The sequence below is a fragment of the Danio rerio genome, chromosome 9, assembly GCF_049306965.1.
Source record: "Danio rerio strain Tuebingen ecotype United States chromosome 9, GRCz12tu, whole genome shotgun sequence".
Classification (NCBI taxonomy): domain Eukaryota; kingdom Metazoa; phylum Chordata; class Actinopteri; order Cypriniformes; family Danionidae; genus Danio; species Danio rerio.
In genome coordinates, this window is record NC_133184.1 from 45165001 (window position 1) to 45185000 (window position 20000).

At 36.0% G+C, this 20000-nt stretch overlaps 1 protein-coding gene across 13 annotated transcripts in view; it reads right to left on the bottom strand.

The window, feature by feature from the left end:
• Positions 1-20000, bottom strand: part of znf385b (zinc finger protein 385B) — a 300195-nt gene that overhangs the window by 190051 nt on the left and 90144 nt on the right. Inside the window, exons 1-3 of one of the 13 annotated variants that reach the window (XM_073911672.1) lie at positions 16945-17206; positions 16264-16570; positions 4959-5102 (exon numbers count right to left, since the gene is read on the bottom strand). The exons of 11 other annotated variants lie outside the window; for them this stretch is intronic. The gene's annotated coding sequence lies outside the window, so the exon portion shown is untranslated. Of the gene's footprint in view, positions 1-4958; positions 5106-16263; positions 16571-16944; positions 17207-20000 lie in introns of those variants that run through there. One more of the 13 variants, XM_021478617.3, reaches the window with a different exon arrangement.

The window sequence follows — 20000 nt, forward strand, 5'->3', positions numbered from 1 at the left end:
AATAATTCTGACTTTAAAATAGAATTAAAAAAAAATTAAAACTGCTTTTATTCTAGCCAAAATAAAATCAATATGATTTACTCAAGAAGATAAAATATTATCAGACATACTAGAAAAATGTCCTTGCTCTGTTAAGCATCATCTGGAAAATATTTCAAAAAGAAAGAAAAAATAAATAAATCAAAGAAGGGCTAATGACTTAAACTGTATATGAAGAGTTCAGCTGCAAAAACCTGAAATTTTCATCCAAAATTAACCTTTTTCTCAGCCTCCAATATTTTTGTGCAGCTATTTCACTTTAAAGGCATTGCAAGGAACCTATTTTTTGCCATAAAAGTGGATTTACTGAACATACACAATGGAGCTTTCCAAAAAAGCCTAGAAGAAAATTTCAGTTGGCATTTAGAGGTTTTTGCATCTGAACTCTTTATGTATGTATTATATATTTTGTAGTTTTGCAACGTTCATAGGTAATACAATTTCCAGGTATTTTATATAGAATACTACAAATTTAAATTTATCATTATAATAATTTAAGTTGAATTAAATATTGAACATTTTAATGTAATTAGAAAATTATATACTGTATTCTGTATAAATCTTTCTACGCATGTACTTATACAACATGTACAATTAAACACGATAATTGTGTTTAATTGTAAAAATGTCTGGCCATAAAAAAATAAAACACCTACAAAGTTACAAATATCAAAGTCAACTTCAGAAGGACAAATGTCATTAGCTGTTTCCATTCACCTATTTCATGTGCATTTTGGATATGTGCATAAAAAAACATGGAAACGCCATGATGCGCATAAATTTTGAAAATGTGCATAAAAAACTTGCTCACTTTTTATTTGATAAGATGCTTTATTTGATAAAAACTCCAGCATGCGCTTTAAAAAAGGTCATGTGATTTTGTTAAAAGAGATCATGTGATGATAAAAAAAACTGTGTGTGAATAGATAAACTAGCAGGCTGAGCAAATTATAAAACATCTGAAATGTTGATTTGGTCATTCTAAAACACCTTACTGTTTAAACATGAGTGTTATTATATTATTAATGAACTCCAGAATCAAGAACTTCTGTGCTCCGCAACTGACACCTTCAAACGACACTTCACGTTCACTGCGTGTCAAGATAGCCTTCTGAGGTGCAAGTCAAAAATTAGATGAAGAAAAGATTGACGCAGCTTCTCCTACTGCAGCAAATTCAGTTTTTACAGTTGATATTTGGCACCAGATAATCAGGAAGTGACGATTTTCTCAGCTTTGACTCATTGGATGGAAACGCTGCTTTATTCGCACGTCTTTTATATGATAATCCAGTTTTGCGTATAAAGTTCATTCGCATTTTTGGATGGAAGCATAGCTATTGTTTAAAGGGTCATGAAAGGACTGTTTCCTCATAGCAAGAAAATCACTGGTTGTAGTCCTTACCAAGTCAGCTGACGTTTCTGTGCGGAGTTTACACGTTCTCCCTGTGCTCGCGTGGGTTTCCCTTGGGTTCCCCGGTTTCTTTCCACCGTCCAAAAACTAATCCAAATCAGCACTGAAGACATGCTCCTAGTAAGTACTTATCTCTTAAGAGCAATCACCATCTATTCATTAGCTACTACATGGGAGTTTGAGATCTACCTGAGCTTAAACCCTCCTCTCGCCTTGCAAACGGAAGGGAGCCCCAGGCTCGAGGATTTTCTGAGCTCAGGGCTCTCTCCTGGGACAGCATGCCAAACAGCCTTTATAATCAGTCATCAGCGAAGTGATAGGAAATAGGTTGCGGATTCATTCCTTGGCAGTTTGCAGGTCCTTTACTGGGCCTTTTCCCCTTTCCAAAGATGTCTGTTTCTTTCTCGTTTTGCAGCTTGTGGGTTAAATTTGGGTGCTCAAGTGACCAAGATGTAAGCGAGAGAATAAAGATAAAAGATTTTTCAAAATAAAAGATGGTTCAGACTCAGTTAATAAATAAAATGTAAATAATTAACAATTTCTTGTGCGGCTCGCTACCAATTAATCCCGGTGGTTGAGGATCACGGCTATAAACACTTACTGCTAAAATATGCAGCCATAAAGCTGTTAAATAACAGACATTTTTACAGTACAATACATCTCCAAAGCAACAAAAAAAGTCCAACAAAATGTTGCCATTGAAATAAAGTCCCAGCATTATAGTATCTGACAGGCTTCTGTTGATGACTGTACTAAACCAAATGGCACATTCATCGCACCGCTGTCCCTTAGATGGGGCTTGTCAAATCAGAATGATTGGTGATCTAAAGGACCCAGGCCTCTGAAAAAGAGAGAGAGAGAATCAGATGGACGGGCCCTGCCATAGGAGGTGACAAAATGAATGGAGAAGTGGCTTGCACAATCTGACACTTGTGAGTAAACGGCCATGCTGGCTTAGATAAACGTGTGAGTATATGTCACCGGATGAGCCCCGTTACCCCCACGCCTCAGAAAGCTTCAAGCAGCTGCCAAATGACATACTAACACAGCGTGTAACTCAATATTTCAGACCTGGTTGGACTAGGCCAGCCACCAGTAATGTCACACTGGGCTATCATGGTTACATCTAGTCATCGTTTCCAAAGACTAGCATCACCTGTTTGTGTGTGTGTGTGTGTGTGTGTGTGTGTGTGTGTTAATTACAGAACAGTGACAATGTTCCACTGATGGCCGCTCGCTGAATGAGACAGATGAGAAAATAATCTTTATTTAAGCCACACTAAAGACAAGATGTAAAACATACTGAGTGAACATAAAATACAGTCATCTCTGTCATCGCGATAATAATATATGGGCTATCCATATCTAAATTACTTTTTTATTACTATGCATGTGCCAATGGGGTATACTGTATGCACAGCTAGTGTTTTTCATCCAATGATAAACTTCCGGTGAAAGCTTAATGCGACTATTTTCAATTTCATAAGGTTCCTTTTACAGCATAGATGTTGTAAACTAATTGCAATACATTCAGTTAAATAGACTTAAGCATTCATTTAGTTGTTCAAGCGTAAAATAAGATGAAAGCAATACCGATAGCGCCATCAGGATCACTCCATTGAAAATACTGGAGTAAAATAAAATGTCATATTTTAAAGATTTGGTGTGTTTTAGGGGGGCTTCTTGTCCCCTTTGAGACCAACTTTATATGATATATCTATCAGGCAGTGAAGATCACTGATTTTTAAACAAACCCGACATTAAACGTGGCATTTTATAACAGAAAGACAGTTCACCGGAAGCTCTGAGACTGGCTGGCTGAAACTAAAAGTATGTATGCATCTACAGTTGAAGTCTGAATTATTTTCCCCCCTTTGAACTTTTTTTCCTTTTTAAATATTTCCCAAATGATGTTTAACAGAACAAGGAAATTTTCAAAGCAATAATATTTTTTCTTCTGGAGAAAGTCTTATTTGTTTTATTTCGGCTAGAATTTAAGCACCAATTTAAGGTCAAAATTATTAGCCCCTTTAAGCTATATATTTTTGTCATTAGTCTACAGAACAAACCATTGTTACAATACCTTGCCTAATTAACCTGCCTAGTTAACCTAATTAACCTAATTAAACCTTTAAATGCCTTTAAAGTGTCCTGAAAATTTTGAAGAAAAAATATTAAACATATTTGTTTCATTACCTTAAGAATATTTGTAAAGCAGACATACAGTAACATTTGGTGGTATTTGATTTGAATATAACAATGGACAATGACTGTTAAAGGGTTAAATGTCTAAACCACAGGTGTCAAACTCAGTTCCAAAAGGGCCGCAGCTCTGCACAGTTTAGTTCCAACCCTAATTAAACTCACCTGATCAAACTAATTGAGTCCTTCAGGCTTGTTTGAAACCTACAGGTAAGTGTGTTGGAGCAGGGTTGGAACTAAACTGTGCACGGCTTCGGCCCTCCAGGAATTGAGTTTGACACCCCTGGTCTAAACGTTTCCACTTTGACACCTGACACTTTTTTACCTAAATTAATCTGAAAAATATCCATTAGTTTTTTATTGTATCTTGGTTATTAAATATATGAATTTTAAAAAGCTAATAAAAAAAGCATTCCTCTAGAAAAATATTATTATACGTGCACAATTACTATCAAAATCCCCCACAGCATCACAAATTGCATTTTTTCCCCCAGTACTGCCTTTGATGCATGCACAACAGTGAATTTAAAAGTGCTACTGTAAATGAAATTGAATCATTTTATACAAACAGGATCATAAAACAGAACTCCTCAAAGGCAGCCTCCGGGGAACTGAATTACAATATACTTCAATCCAGGTAAGCTAGCATGCTCAAATAAAATAATGATGTGACTTATTAGTTAATGAGAACAAATCTCTTAACTGACAGACTCACTGATTGATTGAGCTGCTTGATTAATATTAATTTATTTAAGAAAAGTAAAAAATAAAACATTTTTAAATGATTAAAAATGTTTTTTAATTGTTAATATAAATATTCTACAAATAATTACAGCAATTATTAAAATGTTTTTTTAAAAAAAGAGTAAAATACTGCCAATAAAATAGTATTGTTGTAATCAAAATCATTAGAATGATTTGAGTTAGCTCAATTCAAGTCATTTAAATAATTATAAATAAAGTAAAAAAAAAAAAAAAATCTCAAAAATGTTTTAAAATTGCGGCTATTTTATTATTATATTGTCAATTCCTGCTTTGTCGGCTATTGTACTTTTCTTCACTGCGCATGTAATGCTTCGAATCTGTACCAAAAGACGTCCACGGAATATATTTCTGGCCTTCCATCGAAACGGCGCACACTCCAGCTCAAGAGCTCCACATACAAACAACGAACTGCCTAACAACTGAACAACTGCTCAGACACAAATCTGCCCGAGCATGAGAGGAAATTATTCATGCAATCATCCAGCGAAATGCCGAGGGTAAAGCCATTAGGCTTAAATCCATTGTTAATGAAATGTCACACCTCTGGAATAGCGTCCCGCTGTGTTCCTCATTTACGTTCTTCTCCATCTCTCCTGTATCCAGGCTCTGGTCAGAGCAGCTCACAAGCTTTGAGCGCTCTTGTGCAACAGGAAGTCAGACAGGAATAGTCAAAGAGCCAGAAGTGCTGCTGACAATGCAATGAAAACCCAATGACAAATACTGAATCACTCAATCAAAGCAATCATCAAAAACAGATTTTAAAAAATGACTATTTTACATCACAGCTATACTTGATTCTGATTAATTAGTTGGTTTAAATTCATAAACCATGAATAATCTAATTTATGTCATTTAATACTACTTAATTACTTAAAATACTATTATTAAGGGGCACCTATGATGAAAATCACCTTTTTGACAGAACTGTGTGCAGGTATAATGTGTCCACAGTCATACTGGGGGGATATAAACACAATAAGTCTCTTTTTTAAATTTCCTGATGTTAAAATAAGACCCAAATCCCTCCCATTTTGAGGTCGACCGCAACTTGACGTAGGAGTGTGGTTTTTCCCAGCCCACCAAACTGATTGACAGCCATGTATTAACATGTCTCCTTAGTAATGTGTGTAATTATATCAACAAGGCAGGATATTGGCAAAGCAATTGGGATTAAAAGATCTGTTCAGCTCTATGTGATAATCAGCACCTCAAAAATTAGTTGAACATGTTTAAAACATTTTAAAACAGTAAAATTGCTAAGTAATTCAGCACCACAGCTGCATGGTGTCAGTACAATTACAAAAGAAGTTGTTTCAATTTTGATTTTAAAATCCCTGGACTTAAATCAGGTTTATTTTGTACATTAACATAACAGACATCCATGCATGGATATTAACGTGCATCCTGTCACATTTGTTGTGCAAAACAGTGGAAAGTTAAACATATGTATGCGTGTGTGCACGCACATTAGTTTTGTAACTACATTGTATGTGACTCGTTGCAGAAAGGCTTGAATTAACTCCACAACAAATGCATCAAATAACCATTGGGATAGTTGTTACTGTAGTAAGGGAGAACTGCTTCATTCTTGTCTGTCACTGTGCTGTTTATGTTACATGAGATGCAGCAGGTTACACCCATTAGAGTGATCTCTATGGCTCTGACAGGCACATGGGAACGGTGGGCAGGGAGAACCAGCTCCTTTTCATTTATGTGCTTTACAGACACATTCATTTTCACAAAAGACTTATCCTAAATCTTAAAAAATGGGTAAGTAGGGTTATGGTTAGGGTTAATTTTGCAGCACAATGAAAGTCCTTACAGCACTTACTATTTCACTTGCATGTAATGAGTATGTTAAAAATGTATGTTAAAATCTGTTAATACTGTAATATTCAAATGCAGTTTCTGAAATATTTATAAAATGTGCATTTGACAGTTTTATTGTACGTTTTTGTGCATATTTGTGTTTTTTTTACATTAAATTCATTCATTCATTTTCTTTTCAGCTTAGTCCCTTTATTCATCAGAGGTTGCCACAGCAGAATGAACCACCAACTTATCCAGGATATGTTTTACACAGCGGATGCCCTTCCAGCTGCAACCCAGTACTGGGAAACATCCATCTACACTCATCCACACACATACACTATGGACAATTTAGTTTATTCAATTCACCTATAGTGCATGTTTTTGGACTGTGGGGGAAACCGGAGCACTTAGAGGAAACCTAAGCCGACACGGGGACAACATGCAACCTCCACACAGAAATGTCAACTGACCAAATCTAGACCCCAACCCCTTGACAGCCCTTATTGGTATTTAAGAGAGAGGACTTGACTGTTGCACCTCGCCAGGAAAATTTTTTATTTTTTTTTATTTTTTTTTACTCTTTTAGCTAGACGAGTCATTTTTATCAAATGGAAACAGGTGATTCCTCCAGTACATGACATGTGGATCCGAGAAATCTTTAGTTAAATAAAACTTGAGAAATTAAGATGTTTACTTGCAGGATCTCTCAAATCTTTTTACAAGACCTGGAACCCTGTTTTACACTATATCAAAGGCTTACCCTGTTCAGCTAATATCAGATGTAATACACAGTACATAATTGGAAAGAGGAAATATTGACTCCTTAATGTGAAATTTTCAAAAAAATAAAAATAAAAAATGTTGCTCTTATTGTAAACTTGCTCATTTATATATATTTTTAAATATTATCTTTTGATTTTCTTTTTCTTTTTTTATTTTTTTTCCTTTCAGAGGATATGTTTGTTTATAACAATACTTTTTATTTGTTTTATTTTGAGGGGGCAGAGGGAAAATAAGAAAAATAAGACCATTTGTAATTTTTCCTATGTTGTATTGTATCCTATGATGTATTGTCTTATTAAACCCCAATAAAAAAAAAAGAAATAAAAAAAGAAAAAAAAGAAAAAAAGAAATGCCAACTGACCCAGCCGGTGCTCCGGTTTCCCCCAAAGTCCAAACACATGCTCTATAGGTGATTTGAACAAACTAAATTGGCCATAGTGTATGATAATATAAAATACTGAACAATGAACTATCCATACAATTCCATTCAATACAATACAATTGCAATCCACTGCACCCAAATAATCATTCAAAAATGACAAATGATTTCAAAATAACAGTTTTATATCACAGCTTTCTGGAATCATTGATCACTGATTCACACTTTACAAGCGATGACCAAACTATTTCATGCATCTCATTTCATATTCTCTTGTATCCTTCGACTTGCATCACTCTCTCTTCACATGACAAAACACTTTTGGGTCAAATCAAACATTCATTTCAGTTATTCATGTATATTTATACACTCACCTGTCACTTTATTAGGTATACCTGTCCAACTGCTTGTTAAAGCAAATCTCTAATCAGCCAATCACATGGCAGCAACTTAATGAATTTAGGCATGTAAACAAGGTCAAGACGATCTGCTGCAGTTCAAACTGAGCATCAGAATATGGAAGAAAGGTAATTTAAGTGACTTTGAATGTGGCATGGTGGTTGGTACCAGACGGGTAGGTCTAAGTATTTCAGAAACTGCTGATCTACTGGGATTTTCACGCACAATCATATTTAGAATTTACAGAGAATGGTCATAATAAGAGACAATATCCTATAAGCAGCACTTCTGTAGGCACAAATGCCTTGTTGATGGCAGAGGGGAATGGCCAGACTGTTTCGAGCAGATCGAAGACAACAGTAACTCAAATAACCACTCGTTACAACCGAGGTATGCAGAAGAGCATCTCTGAATGTACAACATGTCCAACCTTAAGGCTGATGGGCTACTGCAGCAAGAGACCACACTAGGTGCCACTCCTGTCAGCTAAGAACAGGAAAGTGAGGCTACAGTTCACACAGGCTCACTAAAATTGGACAATAGAAGATTGAAAAACATTGCCTGGTCTGATGAGTCTTGATTTTTGCTGCGACATTCGGATGGCAGGATCAGAATTTGGCCTCAACAACATGAAAGCGTAGATCCATCCTGCCTTGTATTAACGGTTCAGGCTGCTGGTGGTAGTGTGACTGTGTGATGCTATCATGTCAATTTGGACCAAAATCTCTGAGAAACATTTCCAGTACCTTGTTGAATCTATCCCAAGGATAGATTCATCTGAAGGATTAAGGCAGTTCTGTAGGTTAAAGGGGGTCCAACCCGATACTAGTAAGCTGTACCTAATAAAGTGGCCGGTGAGTGAATTTGGCCTTTAGAATACTCAAGAAAAAGTGTAATTGGCCAGTCATTATCAAAAAATAAAGTAATTTAAGAATTGCCTTATTTTTTATTACTATGCAATAATGACTGGCTGGTTTTATTTTAGCAAAACATGGATGGTGAAACAGTTGGAGCAGATGCAGAAAAAAAAAAACAAGAACCAGGTGTTTGTCGATTGATTTATCAACACTGGGCTATGAAGACATTTTAGTTGATTATAATTTAGTGCAAGGCGATAAAATGATAACAATAATTATCACAATAATATGTGCCTTCGATAAAACGATAACACGTGTTTGATACTTTTGGATAGAATGTTTATATGCTTCAAAGCGGAACTAAACGGCACTGCTTGTTCGCGCCACATGGACTGAACTTCAGTTTAAAGCCAGATAAAACAGCGGTTTGTGCACTTGTGTTTATACTTAATGTGTTCAAGCTTTCATACAATTATCAAAGAAACCACACAGTTCCATTTCAACATGTTAATGAGGTGCTAATGAGCGGTGGGGTCTTATGCCGAACTAAAATATATATTTTAGAGATGAAAATGATTCATTTGAATAAACTTTTAATCTAAATATGTAAATATATTTTACAGATTATTGTTTTACTCATTTAAAACTGCCTTATGTCCTCAAAAAATGCAAAAACATTAGGTAGTAGCTAAGAAATTAATTTCTCGGTTGTTAAAAAATATATTTTAGATTTACTCAATACAAGTTTCGTACATATTAATAATAACAAAATTGTGCACTTACAATTTCTGAAATGTTCACCTAGTTGATGAGATTGTCATGTTTTCAATTAAGAATTTACTGATTTCTACAAACCTTTACCCAGGAGTTTGTTTAAAGTTTAAAATAAATAGATTTGACATTTAATATAATGAATATCCATGTTATTTAGGCTACACATGTTCAATCTAAACTTTTGAGTTCGGTCAGCTGATAATTTTACGTTCATATTGGTTTAGCCTATTCTATTCTAGACATGTTGGCCTCGCTTTTACGTTCCGAGGCTAAGGTTATTTTGCCAGAATTTCTTTGTCGCAACTGGCGTAGTATTTCGTTATGCTTCAAGTTTGAGGGGAATGGGGATAATCCTAAATCCATGGGTTATTGGGGCACTTGTCATACATGCACTTAGCCTGGTCAGACTTTATGTTCGCTCAAAGAGGGATGGCATATCTATTTTTCTAATTTAATTTCTAATTGTGGGGGTGTCTAAGCCTACAAGGCTTAGGCACGATATGACGTTTTTATTAAACTTTTTTTCAACTGTTTGCCAAAGCATGCGACTATAGCCTATGCCTATACATTAAGATATTTTTGTTAATATTTTTTTACTGCCTGTTGTTTCTTTTGGCATATAAAATAGGTATTGTCTGATAGAGATATAAATAAAGGTTCATCTTGTCGCAGAACTGGTGTTGTTTCCGATTTCTACAAGCTCAATAACATCCACAGCAAAAAATAAAAAATAAATAAATAAAAAAATAGTCGAAAAACTGTGCCCATTAATTAGATATGCAAGGCAATCAGGTACGTTTTTGGGGTTGCTATAGACAACTACAAATGTAAACATTATTAAGCTAATATGTAAATGACATATTATTCTATCTATTTACTAAAAAATAAAGTGAAATAGGCATTTAGTAGTAGACTAAATAGCAGCATGTTGAAATGATGTCAATGCGTTTTCTATTAGGCTACAATAAAAAAAGTTGTATAGTACAGTGCGTTTAATTTAGGCTATTTATTTACTTTTGTCCCTGTGCGCCGATTGGAGACGGAGTTCACTGCTGATATTCTGAGAGCTCGGGTGCTTCTCATTTCTTATTTTTGCATCCTCGTTTCCTTTCCTTGCTTTCTTTCCTCGTGTTTCCACCCCACCGGGATACGAGGGAAGGACGCAAGGAAAAGACTCAAGGACCGAGGAATCGAATCAAGTGAAAAGACACGTCCTTGTATCTTTAGCGTCACTTCAAAGCGTTGTCAATTTATGACTTGCACGTTTGGATTAACTGCATGTCTACATTAAAGTCATTCTCTGTTCTATAATGATCAATAAAGAAACATTCATTTAATAATAAAAAAAAATAAGCCATTCAAATAAAAAGCCCAATCAGCAGATGGCGTGCGGGTGCGCTTTTAAAAATTGGTCAAAAATGTTACTGCGGATGGATGGCGGACGGATGATGAATTTTGTCATGCGGTTGCGGATGAAATAATAGCCCATCCGCGCATCTCTAGAAAGCACCCTAAGAAAGGTGTAGTCCTTTAGGAGCAAAGTTGGCCAGAGGATTGCCAGTTTGCCAACAAAAACACACAAAAAATTATTGACATGTTTATAAACAATGTTCTTCAAAGATGGTAGGAATATATTTAGATATTTCACCTTCAACAGTGCAACACATCATTTAAATAAATAAAAAAATAAAAAAATAAAGGAATATGGAGGAATTTCAGTGTGTAAAAGACAAAGGGGGGCGAAGCAGTGGCGCAGTAGGTAGTGCTGTCGCCTCACAGCTAGAAGGTCGCTGAGTTGCTGGTTCGAGCCTCGGCTCAGTTGGCGTTTCTGTGTAGAGTTTGCATGTTCTCCCTGCGTTCGCGTGGGTTTTCCCCACAGTCCAAAGACATGCTGTACAGGTGAATTGGGTAATCGAAATTGTCCGTAGTGTATGAGTGTGTGTGTGGATGTTTCCCAGAGATAGGTTGCGGCTGGAAGGACATCCGCAGCGTAAAAACTTGCTGGATAAGTTGGCAGTTCATTACGCTGTGGCGACCCCGGATTAATAAAGGAACTAAGCCGCCAAGAAAATGAATAAATGAAAAGACAAAGGCGCAAGTCTAAGCTGAACAATCGTGATCTCCATTCCCTCAGGTGGCACTGCATCAAGAATCGCCATTCATCTATAAATCTCATCACCACATGGGCTCAGCAACTCTTTGTTAAGTACCACAATATGCAGTTACATCCTCAATTGCTAGTTAAAACAGTACTGTGCCAAAAGAAAGCCTTATGTTAACAGTGTCCAGAAGCGCCGTCGACTTCTCTGGGCTAGGAGGCATCTGGGATGGACCATCACACAGTGGAAAACTGTACTGTGGTCAAATGAATCAGCATTTCAGGTATTTTTGGGAGAAATGGATGCTGTGTGTTTCGGACAGATTAGCACCAAATCTGACTTCAGAACTGACTAGACTAATGTATAAGCACAGATATAATATTTTATAGCATCCAATTGAAAATATGAATAAAAAAAATATTTGTAAGGGGTGTACTCATATGCTGAGCACTGTATATTGGTCATAAAACTTATTATTTATAATTATCCACAAACATTAATGAATTTTTGATGAAAACTATATATAAAAATGGCTCTTACTTTCTCTCACTCCAGTTCATGAAATGGTGATTTTTGACGTTTATTTGCTTTTGTGGTCACACAAAGCAGCATCCCCCTGTGAAGCATGTTTCAGCATAACTATGAGAGCCCGCATTTGAATAATGTAAACAACAGTGAAAAATAATTCAAATATCTTTTGTTTACCTCCAAACACGCGGGTCCATTTTTTCAACTTCAAATGGAGAGTAAAGGCTGTTTTCAAGAACAAGGCGCAGCGTATTCAAAGAAAAACCCACACAAAACTAATCCCGGGCTACTTATTTTACAATGCAGAGCGGTAGGTCAAAGAGGCAAATGAAGATAAGGTGCCTGCAGAATATAAACAAACAGAGAGCAAGAAATGCACGCCGCACACAGACTCCTAACACTTTCAAAGCAATGAAGAACTCCACATACTGTTTATGTGTGTGTGTGTGTGTCCCAAACAATTTCTCTCCAGGATATGTTTTGAAGGTTAATCTAAAGGAGCTGGACGGGGGGGACAAGTTCATTCGCGGACACATGGACAAATGTAAACCCACATGGAAAACAGGCCGACGGGAAGGACAGGCCATCTGCTGGGAGGCGAGCGCTGGCCATCCTAGACTCATCAAACGCCTGTTGGGTGGGTTGTCTTACCCTCTGTCTATTCAGAAAAAAAAGACTTGAAGGAAAAAACGTTTGATGGTGTCTGAACAGCAAATCGCCCGTGCAGCGCTGCACTCACATGGAAAATTGGATGTGAACATTTGCATAATTTTTCTTACTCAAACAAGAGATGATTTTTTTCCACGCCTCCATTTCTCTTTCGGAAACAGATGTATGGCTTATTTACACCTGGCATTAATAGACAAGCTATAATTCGGTTAGCGCATTGCAGCATCATAAGCCAGGTGTAAATGCATCCTAAGATGAGTTGTTATCAAATGATTGAAATCTCACCTGATAAAAAAAAATGAAGAAGATTATTGATATAAATTATAGAAATTATTGGAGAATAACAGATCACAAACCTCACGGTTCAGGTCATAATGTTTTTTTAGTAAGTAGGTACTAAGTAATGTGTATTTATATAGTGCATTTATTGTGTATGGTCATACACAAAAAGTGAGAGATGAGTGGGTCTCCCTACTCCACCACCTGTGTGCAACATCCACTTGGATGATGCGACGGCAGCCACAGGACAACAATGCCAGTTGACTCACCACACACCAGCTACAGTGATAAAGCCAATTCAGTGGATGAGGATGATTTGGGGGGCATGATGGATGGTGTCAATGGAGGGAAATTGGCCAGGACACCAGGGTTACACCCTAATATTTTTACAAGAAGTGTCATGGGATTTTTAATGACCACAGAGACCTTAGTTTAACGTCTCACTCAAAACACGGTGCTCACAGACAGTACAGTGTCCCCTTCACTATACCAGGGCATTAGGACTCAAACAGGCCGCAGGTTGCGCAGAAATCTAACATTATAAATTGTTCAATTCATATTTATTTTTAGTCTCATTTTGAATAAATGATTTAGTTATTCACTCATAAAACCTTATGTTTCATTGCTAGATCTATAATTTGTAAAAATTATTAAGTGGCATATTTTTGATGGCTGGTTGTCATTAAAAATATGACAACCTATTGGTTAAATAATGTAGTTGCTGCCTACAACTTTCATTTGAGCGTCTAGATAAATGGATATAATGGTGATTGTAATCTTAACTATAAACATCAGTGAGTTTTTTTCTAATCTATAAACTGTTATCCCAGTACGTCTGTTACTTGACTGTTTGTAACTTCATATTTAACTGAAAAGACTACAGACTGAATCTCTTTCTTGATTTTTGAGTTTTTCAAACACAGATTTAAATGCAGCGATTCGAGGGATTAAGAGACATATGCAAATTACTATTTATGTTAACATTAATTTATGTTTCGTGGGTGTTGAGATCCCGATCTTTCAATAATTATTTGTGCAGCATACATATGATTTGAATGACAAAAGAGCCCATCACTCTGCGATCATTACAAATTTAGGATTAATCTGCAAGTAAAAAATGTATTAATCTGCAAGACGCGTGTGTTCCAAACTGTAGGTTGTGATCTGTACAAATCATGGATCAATCGTGATCCGTTACACCCATGGAAATTATAGATGGTGAAAGATGTAAACAAGTTGAACGTTAATATGAAAAATAAAAAAAGGGTCAAAGTTAAGATAAGGAGGAATATGAAGTTGAAGAATGTGAAAAGACATAAGGTCGAGAAGAGAAAGAAAAACGAAATGACGAAAACAAATATGAATCCTCTGTAAGTCTCTGTAAAAAATATGATTTCTCTGTAAGTCGCTTTGGATAAAAACGTCTGCTAAATGACAAAATGAAGGCAAAGGGGGTCTAGAAAACGAGAAAAATGGAGCATAAAACAGATAAAAAGTACTGTGTAATATTTTATATCATGAAGATGAGAAGAGGATGAAATGCAAGATAAAGCAGACAAGATAAATTTGAAGAAGGTCTAGAAGGTGACAAGGATGAAGGTGGAAAAGAAAGTGGAGACGAAGAAGATGCTAAAAAAGTTAAAGAAGAAAAGGAAGGTGAATTGGATAAAAAATGTGAAAAAGAAGAAGAAAAAAGTGAGGAGAAAGAAAAGCGAGACAGAGATGAAGGTCTAAAAGAAAGTGACAAATGAAGGTGGAGATGACAAGAAAGGTAAAAAGAAAAAAAGGTGAATATGAGGAAAATGAGGGAAGAAAGGGAGAAGAAGAGGAAGTAGAAGAAAAGCAAGACCAAGGTGAGGGTCAAAAAGAAAGTGAGAGATTGATGTGGAGAATAAAAAGTGATGAAGATGATATTACAACAAAAGAAAGCAGAAGGAACAAAGCAAATGAGAGGATGGAAATGGAGAATAAAATGATGAGTGAATAATAATGAGACAATGATAAAGACACAAAAGATGAAGTAGAAGGTGTAGAAGGATACCAGAAAAAGATTGACAAGAAGCAGAAGAAGGTGAATAAGAATATAACGATGATGAATGCAGAAGAAGAAGAGAAACGAGGTAAAACAGACGATGAAGAATGTAGTAGTGCACAAAAAAAGTGAAGACGATGGTTGAGAAGATCAAAATAGGAAAAGGAACACAGAAAGAAAAGCTAAGGAGAAGAAACTGAAATGCTGCACTGGTGAATGAGCTCAGTTCTCTGTACACTCATTCAAATTGGAACATATAAAAGCAATTCAGCTGAAGATTCTGCACATACTATCCGGATATGAGCTGCATGTAAATGTCATCTGTAAAGACAGCCTGTGTGTTTGAAGTGTTCAGTCAGCAGAGAAGCCTCCAGGGCTACATGCTCTCACAGCTCCGCTCCCAGAACCTCATTTTCCCAGGATAAGACGAGGGCCACATTCAGGACATCATGTGAGAACGCTGCCTCACACCCCTGCTGCTCTAAATAGTGTAAATCTTTCAACACGGACCATTAAAGTTTCATCCCCTGTGATGGCCGTACCTCTCACACACGTCAGGACTCATCAGATGGGACTATATCACTGTGAGGCGACCGCATTTCACCAGACGCTAGACGACTCGCCAAATGATTTATGACATCTATTCTACAACATGCTGCATAATTTAAAGAGTATCACTAAAGAGTTTATTTACAAAAATAATGTGAGCACATTTAAACTGTACAATTGAACATTTTTAACTCAAATCTAACTTTTTTGAATAGTTATTACATTATACATTATATATATATATATATATATATATATATATATATATATATATATATATATATATATATATATATATGTGTGTATGTATATAAATGAATACTGTTGGTTACAATGTCAAGGAGGGAAATCTGATTCATATGATGGAGGGGGGGGGGGGGGGGGGAAATCACATCTGTACCACCCTCATCTGCGGTGTGGACATGATGGTTATAATCTGAGGTAGTTCAGACAGAATCGAACAAGACAGGCATGACTTATGATGACTCAAAGTACAGGAAGAGTGAATTTGTCTGGCTTATTCATGTCATTAGTCAATATGTTTCTTGGCCACTTTACAGAGTACAAAAATGGAAGAAAATATCAGTGAAAGGAAACAGGATTTGGAAACACTGTGCCCTCCACTAATATCGGCATCCTTGTTAAAGATAGAAATATACTTTATTACACTAAAATATTTTGCTTACATTGATCTTGTTTGGGCGTCACAGTGGCACGGTGGGTAGCACGATCGCCTCCCGGCTGGGTCAGTTGGTATTTCTGTGTGGAAGTTTCCTTCGGGTGCTCCGGTATCCCCCACAGTCCAAAGACATGCGGTACAGGTAAATTGAATAAAACAAAATTGGCCGTATTGTATGTGTGTGCATGTGAGAGTGTATGGGTGTTTCCCAGTGTTGGGTTGTGGCTGGAAGGGCATCCGCTGTGTAAAACATATGCTGGAAAAGTTGGTGGTTGATTCCACTGTGGCAACCCCAGATTAATAATGGGACTAAGCTGAAAGGAAAATGAATGAATGAATGTCTTTGTTTGTTAATATAATAATAATAATAATAATAATAATAATAATAATAATAATAATAATAATAATAGCAATAATAATAATAATTATTATTATTATTATTATTTTAGGTTTTTAAGGTTATTATTAAAATGTTTTTGGTTAATTTTACAGCAGAACATGCTAAAAAAAATGTTAAATACGCTTCTTTTGTCATATTTACCAATATTAGTGAAAGACACTGCATTACTTCAACTTAAAATGTGGCATTATGTTTACAAATTTAAACAAATCTGAATAGTATTTACTAAGTATTTACCTTACTAAACAATTTTAAGATGTATTATAACCTGAACATTCCCACACTCACCCGCAATGAACTCTGAGCCATAATGAAGAAAACGTCTGTTTTGAAGATGATAGCACTGCCATCTAGTGGTCACTGCTGCCCTGAACACAACTAGAGCGTGACATAGTCACACACATGCAGACCGCTCAGTATATAGTGAGTAAATGAAGTGCCACGTTGGCAGAAATTCTCTCAATAATCCATCAAAGTCAGCACACAGATGCGAGGATGCGAGCCAAGCTCTTTTCCTCAATAGTCTGAAGGCTTTAAGCAGACCTGATCTACTGTCAGTCAACAGGACACCACGGTAAAGCGCAGCACATCCTCCCTGCTGTAATTACATATGTCCGGCTCAGACTACAGCAAATAATGAGCAGCCTGCTTAAAGATTCAGAGCCACCGACACCGCCTGCAGCGCCAGCCACTGACCAACTCAAACAGCCTCAATCACAAGAGCTCAGCATCAGCACAATCGCATGACTTCATCTCACACACTGATGAATCAAGTGATACAGATTTAGGCGATGTTATTAGTAGGGCCAGACAAAATCTGCGGACATCTTTTGCTATTTCTGCAGAGAATTTCGTAAAAATAAATCTGTGGATTTATGCTGAATAATTTTAGGAATATCACAACAAAAAACTTAATATATTAAATAAAAAATACCTTTTAACTTTTATTTAATGTTTATAATACAAATCCAATTATATTCACTTATTTGCTAAACAAAGCAAGTCTCTCATATAATACATCTGCTAAAAGTCAGAACATATTACTTTACAAACTACTGCACATTATTCGTATGAACATTTTAATATTACTATTATTATATCATATTAATATTAGTTAAATTAATTTAAAGAAATATAATAATTGAATAAACATACATTTACGTGCAATTACACAAGTAAATAAATAGACTGGGCTCAAAATCTGCGTAAATCTGTGGATTTCTGTGCGCACAGATTCCGTGTGGGCCTAGTTTTTAGAAATATTACTATTATTATTTTTAAAAAAGGGTAAAAATACTCATTTTTATTTCTCATGTGATGCCTTGCAGCGTGTAAAATAATTAAAGTCGTGATTTTTCCTGGTAAATATTTTTCTAAAGAGGCTCTTGACATGAAATTGACCCAGATTTTGGTAAAAACTCAAACAATACAAACATACTAATAACAGAATGAAATAAGGACAAGGAGCTTAACTGAAATGCATTTAATTTTTTTATTTTTTTTTGTATTTCTTAGATGAGATTTATTTCTTCAAAGGAATATATATTGCTGGTTCTGTGGGTCTTGTCTATGAACTCTAATCACTTTATTTATTTTCTATTGGATTCAGGTCGGGTGACTGGCTAGGCCATTCTAGCAGCTTTATTTGCTTTGTTCATATGTTTTGGGTCATTGTCTTTCTGTAATGTCTACCCTGGTTTCATCCTCACCCTCCTAATAATGTAGGTGTTGGACTGAAAGAGCTAATGTTCAGGGGCAGGATAGTTTTCGTTTTCTAATTACTGAGAGATGAGATTTCAGCCGTTGTCTGGGCTTTCCATATATCTCCCTTTCTTTATAATTTTAATTATTTTTTCCTGTGCCTCTATTTTATCTGATGGGGACGCTGACAACGGAGTGCGAATCCAAATGCAGGTTTATAAAAACAGAGAATGGTCAGGCAAGCAACATTCAACACAGAGGCAAACAGATGTATACAGGCAAATCCAGGCAAGTCGTGGCCATAAAACAGGCGGATAGTCAAAAGACAGGCAGCAGACAATGTAAATAAACAAAAGAACAAAGCAAGGGTCAAACACAGAAAGCCAAGGCAAACAAACAGAAAAACAAGACTCAGCACTGAAGTGTCTGTGCTGTTTATAAAGTCCCTCTAATCAGTTCATGAGCAACTCCCAGCCGTGAATGAGTGTAATTAACCGGATGAGAAACATGTGCATGTGAGCGGTGCATGACTGGATCTGGAGTCCATCTAATGGCAGATTTGTAGTTTTTTAGCATTCTGTGTTTTATCATACATTCTGAGTTATTTAGATTTGTTTTCTTAGCCTGCATGGACTATTTTGGTTGTTACTGACATCTGATGGGAAAAAATATAACCTTTAAAAAAATGTGTTTATCAAGAAAAACTAGCGTAATTTTACCTGCTGTGATTAAAGAAAACCATTCAGTTTAACAATACTAATTAATTGCAATTTTATAGGGGTAGCTGGTGGCTTAGTGGTTAGCAAGGTTGTCAGCAAGAACAGGCCTCTGATCCGAGTCCTGGATAGACTACGAGACGTTTTTGTCTGGAGTATGTACTTTATGTTCTCCCTGTGTTTGCATGGGTTTCCTCAGGTTGCGCTATTTCCCCAGCACAGTCCAAAAACATTCAGTAGATTAATTTAATTAACTCACACTCACTCACTCACTCATTCACTAACAAATTAATTTAATTGTGTTATTAAATTAATTAATTTATTGTTTAAATTAAATGTGACATGCATTTGAGATGTTTTTGAGTGTTATGACCAATATTTTAGATACTTTTATGACCCTGGAACACAAAATCAGTCATAAGGGTCAAACTGTGAAATCATAAGCTTTAAATAAGCCTTCTATTGATGTAAAGTTTGTTAGGATAGGACAAAATGTAGCGGAGACAACTATTTGAAACTGGAATCTGAAGGTAAAAAATAAATTAAATATTTAGCAAATCACCTTTAAAGTTGTCCAAATCAAGTTTTTAATGCAGTTTTCTAATCAAAAATGTTGTTTACAGTAGTACATTTACAAAAAAAAAATTATGGAACATGATCTTTACTTTACTAATGATTTTCGGCATAAATCAAAGGCCATTGCCAAAAAGATAACCATCCAACATGTGTTTTTGTAGTCCAGGGTCACATATATTACATACACAAAGCATATATTATATTATGTATTATCAAGCCCTGGCAAACCAATTCTTTTAAATGGCAGTTGAGGTGTTTACAGATGACTACTCAAATCAGCAGCCCCTGCAGCTCTTACTGCTGTTTACTGAAGCTCCATGAAGCACTATAGACGCTCCCACTGAGAGGGAG